Source organism: Cylas formicarius, unplaced genomic scaffold, assembly GCF_029955315.1.
Source record: "Cylas formicarius isolate icCylForm1 unplaced genomic scaffold, icCylForm1.1 PGA_scaffold_6__28_contigs__length_40554024, whole genome shotgun sequence".
Classification (NCBI taxonomy): Eukaryota; Metazoa; Arthropoda; class Insecta; order Coleoptera; family Brentidae; genus Cylas; species Cylas formicarius.
The window spans coordinates 32774406-32792511 of record NW_026844347.1 but is presented as its reverse complement, the minus strand read 5'-3'; the positions used below and the strand labels follow the sequence as shown (position 1 = coordinate 32792511).

General features: G+C 34.7%; 1 protein-coding gene across 10 annotated transcripts in view; it reads left to right on the top strand.

Moving 5' to 3' along the window:
• LOC132703706 (guanine nucleotide exchange factor VAV3) overlaps positions 1-18106 on the top strand; it is a 176937-nt gene that overhangs the window by 37325 nt on the left and 121506 nt on the right. The window lies entirely within an intron of this gene.

Below are 18106 nucleotides of genomic sequence, written 5' to 3'. Positions count from 1 at the left end.
GTGTTTGTTTTTGACGTCCGTATCGAACGGTAACCGGAATCGAACGAACGTCTCCAACCTAGTTAATAACCTAACTGGCCCCATTTAATTTAATTTCCTCTAATGGATACGTCGCAAACCGCATTTAACATGCGGAAAATATACTAAAAGTTGTATATAGCTTGGGATCAATGGAAAAACATTCGCTAATGTGAAAGACATTAATTGGTTTAATGTTTTTGGCTAATGCGTCGCTTTCACGTTATAATTTAAAGGTAAATGTACTTTTGCCGCAATTGTAATAGTAACTAGTAAAGTTAGCTCACTCTACCAGTATTAAAATTTCTTTTTACAAAACTTCTGGATTCCTCATGCGTCGGGTTTTGGTGAGTCGAATTTGCTGACGTTTCGCCAATCATCCGGTTGGCTTCTTCAGAGCTTGACTGAAACTGGCTCGAATTTTACTCTGTACCTGTTGCCGACCACACTCATGAAACCGAAAATAAAATTTTATTCGACAAAACTAAAATTCTTGCATGTAATCAGTTCTTCTACCAAAGAAAAATCCGAGAGTCTATAAACAACCCTACAGTCTTAACCACGACTCAGGTCTCTACCTGTCACCAATTTGGGAATCAGTCATCCGAAACGGTGTTTATGCTCTTCAATTAGCTCCGCCCTCCTCAAACAATATATAAGCAGGTACAGAGTAAAATGCGAGCCAGTTTAAGTCAAGCTAAACTAATTTCTATATATATATATATATATATATATATATATATATATATATATATATATATATATATATATATATATATATATATATATATATATATATATATATATATATATATATATATATATATATATATATATATATATATATATATATATATATATATATATATATATATATATATATATATATATATATACCTTTCCCGATCTTGTGCTACATGTCCATTGTCTCAGGTTTCATAGCCATGCAGGTCTCTTACGCCCAATTCACTTTTTTCTTTCTATTTTCCATTATAAATCGAAGAAGGTGAACCCAATTATATGGTCTAGTTATTCAATTTTTCGTCGCTTGATAATTTTCAGAAGTTCTTGTGATCCAGGATAATTTAAGCATTCTCCTGTATGTCCACATTTCAATTGCTTCGATCTTATTGAGCATTTCTTTATTAAGCGTCCATGTTTCGCATGCATACATAAGAAGCGATCTCTTGTTTTGATGTTTTGTTTGAACTTCCTGAAATTTTGAAATGCATTTTTTTTTTTGCTTGTTCTATGGGGCATCTTATTTCATATGAAAGATCTATATCTTGATCAATCCAGCAGCCGAGATATTTAAACTCTGTCGAACGGTTCTCAGTTTAAAAGTAATAGGCTCTGGCCAACATCTACTTTACTCACAATAATATATTTAGTCTTATTTATGTTAATAGATAGCCCCCAGTTCTTACAAGCTTCATTGATTCTGTTTACTAAGTTTGGCAGGTCTTCAACATTTTATGCTATAATTACGGTATCGTCGGCATATCGTATATTATTACCTGTTTCTCCTGCAATTATAATTCCTTTTTTATCACTTCGGGATTCTCTGAATATGTTTCAAGAAAAAACGTTGAAGAGGGTAGGGAAAACTATACTGTTCGGTTCCAGTACAGATGCAAAATCAGCCTAATATCTTTGTCAACTAGCCTGTAGGGTTGATATCATTTTATTGTGCTGAATGGCGCCGAAGGCATTTTTTTTATTTGAAAAATGCAAAAGCTTTTTCTAGTTTATGCAAAGTTATCAAACGGTATTTTCTTTATAGTTGGAAGGCATACGTAACAGCAATTGTTTTAGATGGTAGTCATGTTTCCTTCATTCATTGCCTATGAACCCAACTCTGAAGCTATTTGGCCAACGGTTGATGCTTGATCGGTATCGCTGCATGCTTTCAATTGTTCTATATTTTTTTGCCGGAGAGACCGAACACAGAATTCGTTCTACCTACTTGTATTTTAACCATTGTTTGTTCGGCTTATTACAAAAAAATATTTGATAATACATTGTATACTTCTGGGTTAATCAACAAGACTTTATAATTAATAAATAAGAAATAATTTTATTAGAAATCCTTGTCAACTGACAAAGGTAATAACATGATTTATCTACGAAATACATCTGCTCGCTCCCGTGACTAAAGCACAGGAAACACTCAAATTGGCGTCTTGAGCGCGCTTGATCAGTGAATGATTGGGTATATCTGTTTCCCAGTTCTGCAAAAAATTATCTAAATGTAAAAATATGTGATAGACACCGTTTTCAAATGAACCCATCGAAATGTGTAGCCCTGTTATTCTGAAATAATAATATTTGAGAAGAGTTAACGAAACATATAAAACTCAGATTGGGGAATAGTACAAAAAACTAGGTCGCTTGTGTGTGACACTTTAATACTATAATTTTTTAATTTTGCTGATACAATTTATTCTTTTCTTTTCTCTTTTCCTGTTGCCCTATAGTCTTCTTTCGTTTTTCATTCCTATTTCTTTTTATCCTGTAGTTCATACTGTCCTCTACATAAGGTAAACTTCAATTATCGAATGTATGAAATGTAATATGTATCATTTCTTAGTTATAAGTTTACTTGACTTTGACAGCACCCTCCTATGGGAAGAAAGCTTCATCAAGGCCCATTATCCCTTTGTATAGCTTTTTATAACTGGTGGTGTATATACTATAATTTGGAATTATAAACATTATTATTATTATTGTTATTATTATTATTATTATTATTATTATTATTATTAATTTTTTCAATTTTTAGGCATTATTAATAGCATTTGCTCAACATTTTCTAATAAATTAACTTTTATTGTCATATCGCCATCATCTTTACAAATATTACACTTTCGTGATTTTTTTAAGGAAAAGGTAATTTGCCATATTCATTAAGGTAAACTGATTATACTTTTATACTATGAGTGTCATAGTAATTTGAAGGTGACAGATGGAAAAGACCCATAGAAAAAAATGTAAACATTGCAAGAGTGTATTATGCAACAAGTGCGGTAAACGGCATTTGACTCACGAGTTTATTTGACACGAGCGGAGCGAGTGTTTAATAAACGAGTGAGTTAAAAAGTTTACCGAACGTGCTGCGTACTATATTTTTCTACGACCGTTAAGTGTTTGGTACATTTTAGCAAAACAACACGAATACATTCACTGGCATGATCGTCAAAATTGGCAAACGTCAAAATTCAAGGCGTGGGAAATATTACCAAAAGCATCCGATTGCTCCCAAACCCGTGCCGTAATATCTCGTACATGTTCGTAGTGGCTAGGATCCGTGGGAAACGCAACTAGCGTGGTAAAGAGACGCTTCCCACACGCTAGATCGCTGTGTAATTAGGCATTTTACAGACGGGAGTAGAAAAAAATGTTTATGGCATCCGCCACTATTCGTAGCCAACGTACATAACATTTCTGAAAATGTTGAAATATTTGAGTGTTCCGGTTCTTTTGGGAAACCCCCCGTATGCCGAAAAAACTACCACGCTTATTATTTTTAAGCTTTCAGGAAATTGCATTGGAAAACGAGCGCTAGCAACAAAAACAAAACTTGTCATTTTAACTCAGCTGTTCCAATTGAAAAACTCAATTGTTTGGTTAAATTGAACCGGCACGCGATCTAAAGAAAATTGAAGCAGTTTCTCGCCATTTATAATGAACATTTCCCCATTTGGTGTACCGTATTTTTAAGAAAACGGTTCCTCTGTAGTTTGTTCTGAACAGTAGAACAATTTTATGGCATCAACCTTTTATCGTCACACATTGTGGACGGGATTGCCATTGTACAGGGTGATTCAAACGAATTTGGGGTAAATGATTATTTCGAAAACTTTTCTTCTGGAAAACACATCTAACGAATCCTATTTTTAATTGTAGAGAAATGTGTGTACTAGAAAATACTTTTTCCGTTTTTTTAAATGCAACTCGAGCGGCCTAAACTGTTGAACGCACATCTCTTGTCTGATCCCAGTTGGAGTTAATGGTGGTTCCAAGATATGCCTACGTTTTCACCTGTTCAATGCGTTGATTATTTACTGTTATTAGTTAATGTAGCCATTTACATGGACTTTTCGCATAAGTCTTTGCTGTGCCTTCTCATTCTATATACTAGAAAAATAATACACGTATAATTTACAAGGTGTCTCACAGTCCATAGAACATTAGACGTTTTGGTTGAAATTTGTTGAAAATTTGGTTACTTATGTTTTTTACTCTGATCTATCGATCTACAATGTTCTCAGTATCGCATTGTATAAATATCATCCGTTGATCATCATGATTTTACTGCCTTTTACAAATTTAATCCCTTCAATAGCAACTAACCATCTGATATAGAATTAAAATCCATTTCATTTGGTAATCTTCCTATAACTAAATTTCGAAGTAAGACCAATTTTCTCTAATCATGTAATCATTTTGACCTATTTATTTATTTTTATTTTTTGACATCTTTATTAAAATTTAATTCGCTAATGCAGGTGAATAATCTTCACAGTAGTTCTTTATTGGTTACTATCTGTATTGCATTCTGGACTTTCTGTTTCAACGTATCCTACAGGTGAGAAATCTGGCAGCATGAGGTCGGGTGATCTCGGCTTCGAAGCAATCAGATTTTCTAAACCATCGTTCTTAAGGAGTCTAAAACGCAAAAACTAAATTTTAACTTAAACTTATCTTCATCCGTCCAAAAGACTTTCATTAAAACGTTGGATCTTCTTGGGTGGGGGCGCAAAAGTTATTGTTAGTATTTCATCCTCTTGGTTTAATTCCTGTCCATTTATGAATTTACATAGTCGCATGCTATAAGTGTGAAGAATTCTTTGAATAAAACCTTGAGTTTAGTGAAAGTCTTGTTTCGGTTTATCGTATTTTAACTCGTGGATAAATGTAAAAATAGGTATTTATGTTATGGCCTGTCCAGTAACGGGCTTGGGTAATCGACTTTCGACATTGAGCTTTGAACGGTAATTACCGAAGCTATTTTCAATTCGTATAAACTTTCACAGAATCGTGGGTGGCAAGTCAGGACCCATCTCGTGGAACGTGCGCTACATTTGAATCCATAAATAATAAAAATGTTCCTTTGAGCTTGATTCGAATAATCCGCTTCCATTTATTTCACTTTTTAAATAATAATTAATGAAAAGCTTGGAAATTGTCAAATTTTCCAATATTTCTTGACTACCTTTTTTTGCAGAAAATTGCTTTTACCGATTAGGAAAGCCTTACCAAACGATTTGTGGCATCAAAGATATAGCAAAAAAATTAAGATGATTTTATATCTCCATAAATGATGTTATTTAATTGTATCAATGAATCTCCGACAATGTAAAGTTGAGGTCATTTTTGAATCAATACATTATTACAGGGTCCAAAACCAGAACTCAACATAATTGTTTTTTTATTCGGTTTACGCAAGTGGCTTTAAAAACGGTCTCATATCCTTTAAATATTTGCACTGAATCTCGAAATACCCTGGATGTATGTTATATCCATATATTTCCGCTAGAATATTTAATCATTTAAATTATTGACAACATTTTTACGATCCATAAATTTAATATTTATAGTTTATCGACAACTTATAAAACAGGAACGGGTATTGTTTGACATCGTACTCAATGCAGTTCAACTTTACAATAAATTTGATCGCTTGATCGATTTTGATTAATCAATTAAAACCGAAAGGTGAGAATTTATACGCAATTCGGTGAGCTAAAGACACGAAAAAGAATAGAGAAAAATAGTCCCGCCTGATGCGTAAAAGCATCAACAGCACATAAAAAGAGAAAGAAGGAAATTTCCTTGAGAAACGCCCGGCCCACACCATTTCAGTTTGTTGTTAGGGCGAATAAAAGCTCAGTGTCCTCGGGACTCGATAAATTAGTCATAGGCGTTTTAGCAAGGGCAAATGCTACATAATGACCCTTCGGTTCTAATTTATTTATATCAAGGAAACCGCCCCCGTCTGAATACGGCCAAAATCCTTTGAGTCAGTTTTCAAGGTGTATTTTTCGGCTATTAATCTTAATCGGCTTAGTTGATGAGACAGACGATAAATAATAAACCCGGACAAATCTATACGAAGGGCACAAATTCATGATAGAATCAGAAACCTTTTGTGAAATTACTAAGCTAGTTACACATTTTACAAGATTTTTGGATTCCTCCTGCGTCGGTTTTTCTGACTCGAACTTGCTGACGTTTCGCCAATTATCCTATTGGTTTCTTCAGAGCTAGACTGAAACTGGCTCTCGCATATTACTCTGTACCTGTTTATATATTGTTTGAGGGGGCGGAGCTAAATGAAGGGTACAAACACTGTCTCGGAAGACTGATTACCATATTGGTGACAGATCAAGACCTGAGTCGCGGTTACGATTGTTAGGTTGTTTATAGATTACTATAGACTCTCGGATTTTTCGTTGGTAGAGGAATTGATTACATGCAAGAATTATTAGAGAGAAGAGCAGAGGTAAGATGTTTTAATTCTGGGTTCAGTGACTCGGGCTGAGATAATTTTACGGCTCTCTAAACAAGAGAGTTGATAACCGATGAGTTTTGGGCCGGATGGTGATGTGACCATGCATAAGATATCTGTCCGTGCGCGTAGGTTACTGTAAACACAATGACCCAATGCTAGGTCTGATTTTCTATCGATAAGAATATCTAAGAATGAAAGGTCATTATTAGTTCCCAACTCAATGGTAAAACGTATGTTAGGGTGTATAGAGTTTAAATGTCTGAGAAAATCTACTAGGGTTTCTTGACCATGAGGCCAATTAACAAAAGTATCATCGACGTAGCCTTTCCATAATTTTGGTTTTAGATGAAGTTTTGTAAAAAGAATTAGAGCAGCCTTTGGACGTTTCTTTAAAAACTTACTCAGCTAGTTGCTAACGCAGGCATGGGTCGAGTGACAAAGACATGTCTGGCAAATTTGCAGCTTACCACCCATGACACAAATGCAGTGCGAGTCAGAATAGCATTACTTACGGCCCTCTAAAGGTTAGAAAAAGCACCGAAAGCAATATCTATGGGTCTTCTACCAATACCATATTGTTGAGTATGACATTAAAGACATGGCGGTATGCAGGCCATATCTGTGTTTTTAGCTCATTTTTCGAAATAAGTAGTCTTCCATTTCCAAATGCTTTTTTTTGCTACTTTCAAGTATTCCTTACTTTATTATTACGATTAAGCGTCAGGGGCAGCAGCGATATTAAAATTAGTGTAACGATTTTATTGTTATTTCGAAAATTCAAACTGAAAAACAATAGAGGCCGTGCAACCACGACAATTTAACGTAACAAAGAGTCACTTAATTAACTAGTGCCAAAGATTAAATCTGCTGCAGTATGCCCGAAACAAAGGTATTAATTTTAGAAAACTGATAAACCTATAATTAGATTTTAACTGAATAGTGTCCATGCGATGCCGGCCTCAGTAATCGTTCCGATATTTTTGTCCGACCAAACGAAATGCTGGTTTGTAAATAGTAACCGCAATCGATGTGGTAAAACATGCAGCTACACTGGTAACTTTTCGATGACGCAGTTTATATTTATGGTCTAATGGTCAACTATATCGCTCAAATTACAAATTGACCGATATTGGCCATAAAGATGAAATCTGCCGAGAATTTCTAGAAACAATAACTTTGCACACACTAGAAATAAATTAATTATTAATTTCTTTGTTATATTTATTTATTTATTGAGAATAAACAGAATATGAAAATATTTTAAACATGAAAATCGCATTAAACACAGGATGGAAACCACAGCTATAACCAGTCTTATAAATAAAGAAAGCGAAGCAAAAATATGAAGAGCATTAAAAAAGAAGAAGTATAATAAAGACTAGAAAGATTACCGCCGACACAAAAGTCTAACGACGAGTGCCAACTGCCTTATTTAGGCAAATAACTGAGATAGCAAACAAATCCAGCTCTGAGAGGTGACGATTTGCAGCTCGAAACAGAGGAGAATTTTGAAAATTATGATGTGTAAAGGGTTCATTTCAAGTCAACTGCTCGAAAATAGCCACAATGGTCAAGTACCAGACCCAAATAGCTGTACTAATTTCTGTATAATTGAAAAATCAAGTAAATCAACTTACCACGAAATGGGACTTTATATATTTATTTTCCAAAATGAAAGCACAAATAAAATAGAAGATCTTTGTAAAAGTTTTGCTGATGACAAATATCCGTATCAGGACTAATCATAGTATAAGTTCCAAAGAACCAACTGGAATAAAATTACTCCACCAAACATCTTGAGTATATTTTTTAGTCAGTGTTAATATTTTTTGTTGAAGGTTCCAAAACAAAATATGCAGTGTATTTCCTGCTTCTTCTTCCTAACATCCCCTACATGTTGGCGACTATCTCAAAGATGGGGTTCTACTGATAGCAGCATCTCTCCTGCCCTCGACCTTTCGTTGAAGGATTAACTGTGGTATATTTTACTTTGCCCCTGTGAGTGAGTATATGGCCGAGGTAGCTAATTTTACAAGAATTGAATTTTTGATAAAGGAAGAAAATAAAATATTTTGAGAAGAAAGTCAACTTACATGTTTTTTGATTTGTAAAAAATACTTACTATTTTTGCCATTGCATTTATTTACTTTTTTTACAAATTAATTAGTCCTTTAAGTCTCTTTTCTGTTATTTTCATCATCGTCTACACGACTTTAATCCTAATTTTTGGAAAATCGTCTTTTACGACATACTAGGCTTTTAAATAGTACGGGAGATTTGATATAACGGAACTAATCACGTCAGAAATAGCACTAGAATATCACCGTGTCCTAGTCAGTCGCCAATGTACTCATCATTAGATCGATTAATGGAAATGTGTATTCCAAAGGAAATCATGCAGCCGACTACCTAGCCTGGAGGGTTACTGGAGTAAACTTTAGGGGACCGAAGACTTTTGTCAGTCATTAATAAGCTGCTGAAGGAAAACTCGCGGGAACAATAACTAAAACAATTGAATAAAATATAAAATTGCTGGCTAGCTAGGAACGTATTGAGTTAAACTGAAATAAACAGCAGCCGAACAATACCTGACTATGTTCAGGGAAAAGCTAAGCATGCCCACAGATATTTTTATCGATAATTCCGCACTGTGACAGACACCAATTCAGGGGTTGAACAGTTCAGTTGAGTTGTTGACTTTTGTCCTAACCTCTTGTTTAGGCGTAAAACCATGCTTGGCTAATCACACCCATCCATTACGGAAATCAGCTACGTAGAGTCTCTAGGATCTATATAAAGCTGAGTGCTCTGTACAGAAAGTGTAGGCTACCCGTTTCGCTTCAAATACAGATACAGATGATTAAACTGAGACCATAGAAATATGTAAAATTGTACTAAGTGAAGTAAAGTCAAGTGTTATGTTATGCTATAGCAGTCCGCTCCGTGTAGTGATGGTTAGAGTCCTTTAAATTAAAGATTATTGTTTGTGGAGTTTAGTCGTTATTGTTTAGAAAGATCTATCAAAGCGATCTCGGGACAACATAACTAAAATAAACAGCTGTTGAGACAAAAAGGGTTTCTTTCTTACAGTAGAAGAGAACTAAAAAAAACCTTCAACCGCAGAACAATGAGAGAAATTATCTGCTGTAAATTAAATGTTAATAAAGACTGAATATTCCACTTAATTTCTGAAAAAAAAAGATTTTTAAAAAGATTTCTTCAAAAGTATTGCCTCAAACTTTTTCTGAGGCAAAGGGTTATTGGACACGTATTGTGTTAATCTGAATAGATTGAACTCATAAAGCGTTAAATTATATTCAGTAGAAAATTCGCCTCTCGATCGATCTAATACCAATTGACCAGACGGTTCGTTACTTTTCGTGCGGTTTTCTTCGATGGCGAGACTGAAGAAAATTTCCATTAACACGTCAAGTTAGAAGCGAGCAAGTGGGTAATGGAGTGGGTCGTAACAAAATTAAAATTTTAATGCGGTTACGGTGTGCTCTCACCCCACCGCAGGATGTATGCTTTATAGTGTTGAACCCAGGTCGGAATCCGCGACAGAGGCTCGTACTTAATTTTGCCTCATGATAATTTATCAGACCGTCTAAGTTTAAATCGTACTTTAGGGAACGGGAAACGTAACCAGCAGGACACACATCGCTGCTTTCCGATTTGCCACGTTAAAGTTTAGGATCATCCTAGTTGTCAAACTTTAAACATTTGCTTGGGTATTTTAATTATCGTCGTCTATTTGCTAGAAATGATTAATAATACCTTCTTGTTTGCTTAGCATAGAAGTACAAAAAATTTCAATTAAATCCTGCAATGAATGATACTAATTTGCTGTCACCAAATAACCTTTAATGGCCATTTTTACCGGACCAAAAAACATTTCTGATTTAACATAATAACCCTATATCGTATTTCCGTGTGTGTACATCAGTGAGTAGATTATATTACTTCCTCTGTTCCTCGTAATGGACCTTTGGCAGGTCTTTGATGTCGGATAACATTCGAACGATTCAAGCTAGGAGGTTCAAATTTTCATTTTCATTCAATATTAAGACGGCCATTTTGTTGGCTATTTGTGGTTTTTGCTCGGAAAGTGACCATGAAAAAGAGTAAGTATCCATTTTTTTCCGATATCCAAAAAACTCGAGAACCGTGTGTCCGATCGAAGAAATTCTTGAACCAGAAGATGGGCAAAATGTGAGATAATAAGATTTATTTAAAATTGTACAGAATGTGCTAGTTATGAGCAAAAATTCGAGCAAATTTTTTAACGTCCTTTTAGGAAACGTCGGCAGCTGCATTTTTGCATTTACCGTTTTCATTGAATGAAATCCTCTTTCCATTCCTAAAAGTTTACAATTAAAATTGAGAAGGTTTCAAAGTTTTACCCCGACCGGCGAATTGTCATATATGAGAGGCATTCTTTCCACATGTTTGCTTTCTAACACCCTGGCGGCTGAAATTAAACTGACCCTTTGACCCGGAACCTTTTAATTAGAACAGGGCCCTTTGTGAGGGCAGTTTTTTGTTTGCTACCTTTCGATGAACGTTGCCTCGTTATGTAAACGACCATTCGAGAGCAATTTGAAACCATCTAAATACAACTTATTGTTGGTAAAAGAGCTCAAACCGTATAATTCCAATCGATATTCTCGTTGGAGAAACTGGATCAATTATTCAGGTGGTGTCAAAAAGCCATTTGGGTTACAATTATAGCCGTCGGAAACTTACCAAATTATTGAGTGCAATTTGTGAGCGAATAAAAGCGAGATTAGAATAAAGCAATCGAAATTCGAAATACCGATCCTAGAATAAACTCAGGACAACAATGGCATATTTAATAAAATTAAATTTACAGAAATTATGAAGGTTAATATTTCTCAATTTAACTCCTTCTTTTTCTTTATATGCCGTCTCCTCTTGGCAAAAGAAGCTTATTTACCTGGATCCCGTTATGCGCACAGAATCGTACAAATGCTACAACTAATAATACAAGGAAACTTACATAGCAAAATAACCGTGGGAGAACACGCAATTCATAGCTAAAGGACTTAAGCCATCGACATTTTGAAATCCAGTAGTCTTTTTCAGTCAATGTTTGGCCAATCCGATCTTAAGTCTGATGTTTTTATTATTATTATTATTATTATTATTATTATTATTATTAATGTTGGCAGACTAAGTATTTTGAAACGGTCATCGTAAGGTGTATGACTAAGTTGAAGTGGCCAGCGCTTAGCGGCTCGTTGCACTCTTTCCAGAACATCACAGTCACGCAATAGCCAACACTCTGGCAGTTTACCCCCCCCGCTCCAACATTTTCAAGTTTGAATAACAAGCGTCGATGTGTCACTTTGTCGAAGGCTTTGCTGAAGTCGAGGTAAATAATATCCACCGGATCACCTGAGTCAAGAGATGATGTCCAGTGATGTCAATGTATTTGATATGACAGATCTGCCCGGAACAAAACCATGCTACGATGTAGGTATAATATGGCAGTCGGTCAAAAACGGTAACAGCTGATTTACTATAAGGCGTTCAAGAACCTTACATATAATATACTCTAGGCTGATAGGGCGGTAATTTGAAACATCGAGCTTATCACCCTTTTTATAAATCGGTTTTACATTTGCGGATAACGGGTAGGTATCTCTCGAGAATAATACTTCCCGTATATCTTTAAATGCAGCTCTAATTTGACTTATTCTAGATCGTGTTTCATGCCAGTGTCCACTGCTCTCGTTTTATATAGCACCCAGGTATTTGCACTCTCTCACTCTCTCGACTTCCTTGCCTGGACATTTGCTTTCCCGATAAACAGCATTTTGTCTATTTAATATTAAGTACTAGACCAGCTTCTTCACTGCTATTGGCGATTTTCTTCATCATTCTTTGTAGGTCCCGGCGACTACTACCAAGGTATCGTCATGAAAACATTATTAATCAGGTCGCCGTTTACCCCTACTCCTGCTGTTTCTTCAAATAAAGCCACTTGTACAATTTTCTCTGAGTAAAGATTGAAAACTATAGGAGAGAGTCTGTCTTACCTCTCTTTTAATTTTTACGTCGTTTGATATCTTGTCACCCCCTCTAAAAACGGCCCCTTGATTGCAATATAAATTGCTTATTATTCTCATGTCACGAATGAATTGTTATAATTTAAAAAACAGATTAAGAAATTTTGGTTAGCATTTAGATACTTCTGTCAGATGATCTCGTCTCATGGTCCTATGATCGCTGCATTCTCTTGCATGTGACTTTTTCGGAATGTCTCACATATTGACAGAAGTCATTCTTCTGGGTTTAAAAATTTTTGACCCTATCTTGCCTTATGTGGGCAAATATTTCCTCTATACATTATTTCCGCCATTTTAGTTTGCTTACGATAATATTTTCATCTTTGTCCCTCAGTGTGCCTGGTAATTCTTTGAATTTTTTTCTAGCCTTAATGCTGTCCACCTAGTTAGTGGCTTTCTTCTTTAAGTAATACAACCTATATGTGCTGGCGTCGACAACCCCTGAGCAGTCTCCTCCAATACCTGAGCGAATTTTGCCCATAAATATTTTTTCTGGATTACTAAATATTTGCAGAATTGCCTAAACTTCAGTCGTTTCTGGATTTAACTAATCACAACATAAATCCATATGGCTACTAGAGATATAGAGGTCCTGCCTATGGCGGTAATACAGGAACTTATAAGGCAATTATAAACAAAATTTTGAGAATGCCCATTCGACATGTGCATGAGCTAGATTTGAGATCTCGTTTTTCACCTTGAAGTATTCAACAGACAAATGACAAATCATCAATAAATCTGGATGTGGCATTTTCAGGGCAGTATTTTCTTACATTAACCCTAGATCTCGTTAAATGTTCTAGGAAAACGAGTAAAGGGTATGGAAATCACTGTTTAGAAAGAAAATGGCGTAAAGTGCAGGCTAGTGGGTGAAATAGAGAGACATGCATGGAAAATCATAACCTTTACGAAAGCATCTGCGGCAATCTGCGGCGCATCAATTTTTACCGAAGTAGATCCACTATATCATCTTATAGCTAAATGCATAAATCCAATCCCATTTGGATCTGGATTAAAGTATATAAACGAATTAACGCTCGACACAAACGTAGTCATAGACTCGCATTGCCAGCGTGATGTACGTATATGTCACACGATTTGCCGCCAGGCAGTCCCGTGTTGCTTTATTTCACGTTACTGCAGGTTTAATTAAAAACTTAATTAAACCCAGAATTTAGGCAACAAGTCCAAGTTTCTAACAACAATATTGCTCCTTTGAAATTCCCTACGATTTTGCACTGCTTCCGGTTATTTCATAATCAGCTGTTTGAAAAAAAGAGAGTCGTAAAGTTTTAGCTTTATTGTTGGACTAATATTGACGTTGCTTCTTGCAGATCTACTCTTTCTGCAGCATTCTTTGAAACGTAAGACTATGGAAATCTTATAGTCTATCAGCATCTAATGATCGATCTCGAGTTGCTTAATTCTATAGGTTATAACTTCGCCGTAAACGGTTCTCAAGATTGTTTCACGGCGATCATGTACGGCCAAAATTAAAAAATGCAAATGCGGTGATTTGTCAAGAAGTTTAAGTAAAGAGTGCGGTTGAACTGAGGTGGCTTTTACTTGATGAAAATCCATTTATCAAAATAAATAAGAACTAAAATTCAGATGTTCACGAAGTTATAAATTTTTACATGACAATTGTTTCGATAACATCGTGTCTTTATAAAATTTAATATTTACAAACAACCTGCTGCTATATATACCGAAAAATAACCATAAAACCTTAATTAATGTTGTTGTGAGAATTTAAGTTCAATAAAGGAGAGGTATTCAAATCTAATTGATCATTAAGCAATACATTTGAATGTCTCATTTTGTTAATCTATGTATGCAAAATATCAAAATTGTCGTCAAAATTGTGTTTCTCTGTGTTTAAGTGTGTAGCATAATTATAATCTAGACTATTGTTTTTAAACGCTCTTTTATGTTCATTAATGCTTTTCTTGAAGGATCTACCTGTTTGTCCAAAATAAATTTTAGGACAAGATCCGCATTTCAACCTGTAGACACCTGATTTTTGAAATTTTGGACATTTCGTTTTATTGTTTTTTAAAAAATTTCCTTTTGTGTTGTTAGTGCTGGAAGCTATTTTTAAACCACATTTTAACAAATGTTTTGAAACTTTCAAAAAGAAAAAATTCTTTTGAATTAATCAACACAATTAAACTATTGTCTTTTGATGTACAAAACTTATTTCCCAGTACAGTATGGATGTGATAGATTTTGTAGATTTCACCCTAACTCGGAAACAGGTTAACCCATTGGTGAAACAAGATTTATTAGATTGCTTAATAGTACCTTTAGACTAAAATTATTTTGAATTTAATGGACAGATTTACATCTCTAAAAAAGGTTTGATTATGGGAAACCTACTTAGTCCTTTGTTAGCCGAGATTTTTATAGATAATTTGGAAAATATCATACTAGAACATCCTTTAAATAAAAATTTTCTATGGTGGTATAGATAAGTGGATGATGTCTTTGCTTGGTTTATTGGAAAGGACTATGGACTATGGAGATTGAACAGGATAACTCTATTAATTTTTTAGACTTAACCATTACGAAAGCGCAAAACAAATTAGATTTTTCAATTTATCATAAACCTTCACACACGGACACAGTCATACATAACAGCTCCAATCACCCTTATACACAGAAAATGGCTGCATTTCACTCTTTCATAGATAGACTCTTTCATAGATAGACTTCTTAATACGCCACTCTCAACAGAAAATTACAACAAAGAACCTAATATCATTAAACAAATTGCACTGAACAACGACTACAATCCGTCCAATACAGATAAAATGATAAATAGAAAACAAATCCAGACAACAGTAAACTCTATTGATTCGAAACCTAATACAGAACACGAAGAATTACATACTTAGGAAAACCTAGTGAAAAAGTTTCAAAACATTAGTCAAAATGTGCTTTCAGCACTAACAACACAATAGGAAAATTTTTAAAAAACAATAAAACGAAATGTCTAAAATCTCAAAAATCAGGTGACTGCAGGTTTAAATGCGGATCTCGTCCTAAACTTTATATTTTACAAACAGGTAGATCCTTCAAGAAACGCTTTAACGAATATAAAAGAGCGTTTAAAAACAATAGTCCAGATTCTAATTATGCTACACACTTAAACACAGAAAAACACATTTTTGACGACAATTTTGATATTTTATATACAGCCACAAAAGGTAGAAAATTAAATGTATTGGAAGCCACGGAGATTAACAAAATGAACCATTCAAATGTATTGCTTAACGATCAATTAGATTTGAATACCTCTCTTTTATTGAACTTAAATTTTCACAACAACATTAATTAAGGTTTTATGGTCTTTTTTCAGTATATATAGTAACAGGGAGTTTGTATATATTACATTTGATAAAGACACGGTGTTGTCGAAACAATTGTCATGTCAAAATATGCGGTGCAGGTTGCTATGATTAAAATAGACTGTTGCTCATACGTCGAAAATCGAATTCGAAAGTTAATACTCTCTAGATTTCGATGAAGTGAAATGACCTCAAGAGAGAAAGTGATTTTAAAAGCAAGTTTGTATTTTATTTACATTATTTTAGAAATTGTTACACGCATAAGTATATATTTAAGCCTTAATGTATGACTTCATATCTGTTACTAACCGTCAAACATGACATGACATGACCAGAACTAACCCAGATCAAAGAGAACAGAATTGGTTAAGTTATGGAGTAACTCCCAATAGATCTTCTGGGTTTCAATGAGGGATAGGTGTTTGCACTTTCAAACCCCTAAATATAGAATGAGAGATAACAATTACGAACCAATTACGTACGCAGTAGTTTAAGGAAATTAATTTTTCATTGTCTTACGGACAATTAATGACGATCCGTATAGTGAGACAGAGTAATCGGGAAACGTGCTGAAACTAAATTGTTAATTATAAATCAATGTCGCACATGCATCGAACTCTGAAGAAATTCGGAAGTAACTACTTTTGGAACAAACGAAATAGAATTAGTTTTCAATCCGTACCGCAGTGACCACTAATAAGATTAGAATCCAACGGTTTCTAGGCTTTTAAAGCTATTAAAACAGTGAATGATAAAGTAAACTTAAAGCAGGGAAAATTGGATTTTTGCACGGTTGTGGATTACAATGACGATAATCCGATAAAACTTTGCTAACACGTTTTAAGAGAAAAGCTTGTTATTTATTTTTAAACATAAACAGACGTGGAAACAGACTTCCGCCACAGCTAAACCTTTGACAACCTGACACACCTGACCCGACCTACACGTATGACATTTGAGTGGTGAAGACAAGTTTTGAATATTTATCAAATGCTTGTGTGTGTAAGGTGGCTTTTAAGTTTTATCAATAAATATTTATTTGTTTATCAAAATTAGTGTCTTCTTCGAAATGATTCCTCCAGATATAATACGCGTGTGCAAACGTTTTTTCCAATCTTCGAAGCACTTTTAGTAAACACTTTTTGGTATAGGCTTCAGTTCTTCGAGGCATTTTTTTCTTTATTTTCTCAATCGTTGCGTTTCTTGAGTTTTGGGAACTGTAAAAAGTCGCAGGAGGTTATATCCAGTTTTTGGGCAAAAAGTTAGACACAAGCAACGATGAGCGGTGCCATAATGTACAATCCATGAATTGTTGTCCAACGCCACGATAATCAAACAAAACACTAAGCAAAACCTTGACATTTGATCGAACTTGACGTGCTTTTTTCGGCGATTTTGGGCGCTTCCATTGGGACAACTATGATGGAAAAATTGCATGGCAAAAGTCAATAGCCGGTCCTCTAATAATGATTCGCCGGTATTTCAACACCATTTGTTTCACTTCTTTAACGCATTCATCAGTTATTGACGTGCTGTTCCATTTCCAGAAAATCGCCGAGCACACAAAATACGTCTAACGCTTCTGTCTGTAAAAGTATAGACTGACTGAAACTGTGAACATATGTTAAGGACATGTGTACCAAAATAACAAAAAAAAAATAGAATGTACTTAGCCTGCCCAATTACAAAATTCTCCTTAGTTTTTGAACACATCTCGCACATGTAGTATACACGTCAATGCTTGCGAGTTGATGAATCAAAATTCTATTCAACGACGCACATGTGTGACAAATTTTGCCCATTCACTAGGGAATATCAACGCACAATGGTGTTCTTGTATCATACACATACATGCCAGTGTGTGGCTGCCTTTACGTTTATAGAACGGGCTTGAGACTAGCTGTCACGGAATTAGCATCTGTCTTGATTTTACCTTTAAGTAAGCTAAAGACATTAGGAATTCGTGTATTTTTGCAAATTATGACAATTAATCCTCTTATTTATTATTTTTATTTTATTGTTTGTCTTATTAGAAAAGTAGAAAGGCAGTTTCGCATTCCTAACTAAAATTGGTCTTAATTGCGACGTTCAGTCAATTCAATAATTTTTTCGTTAATGAATTTCAAAAAAAT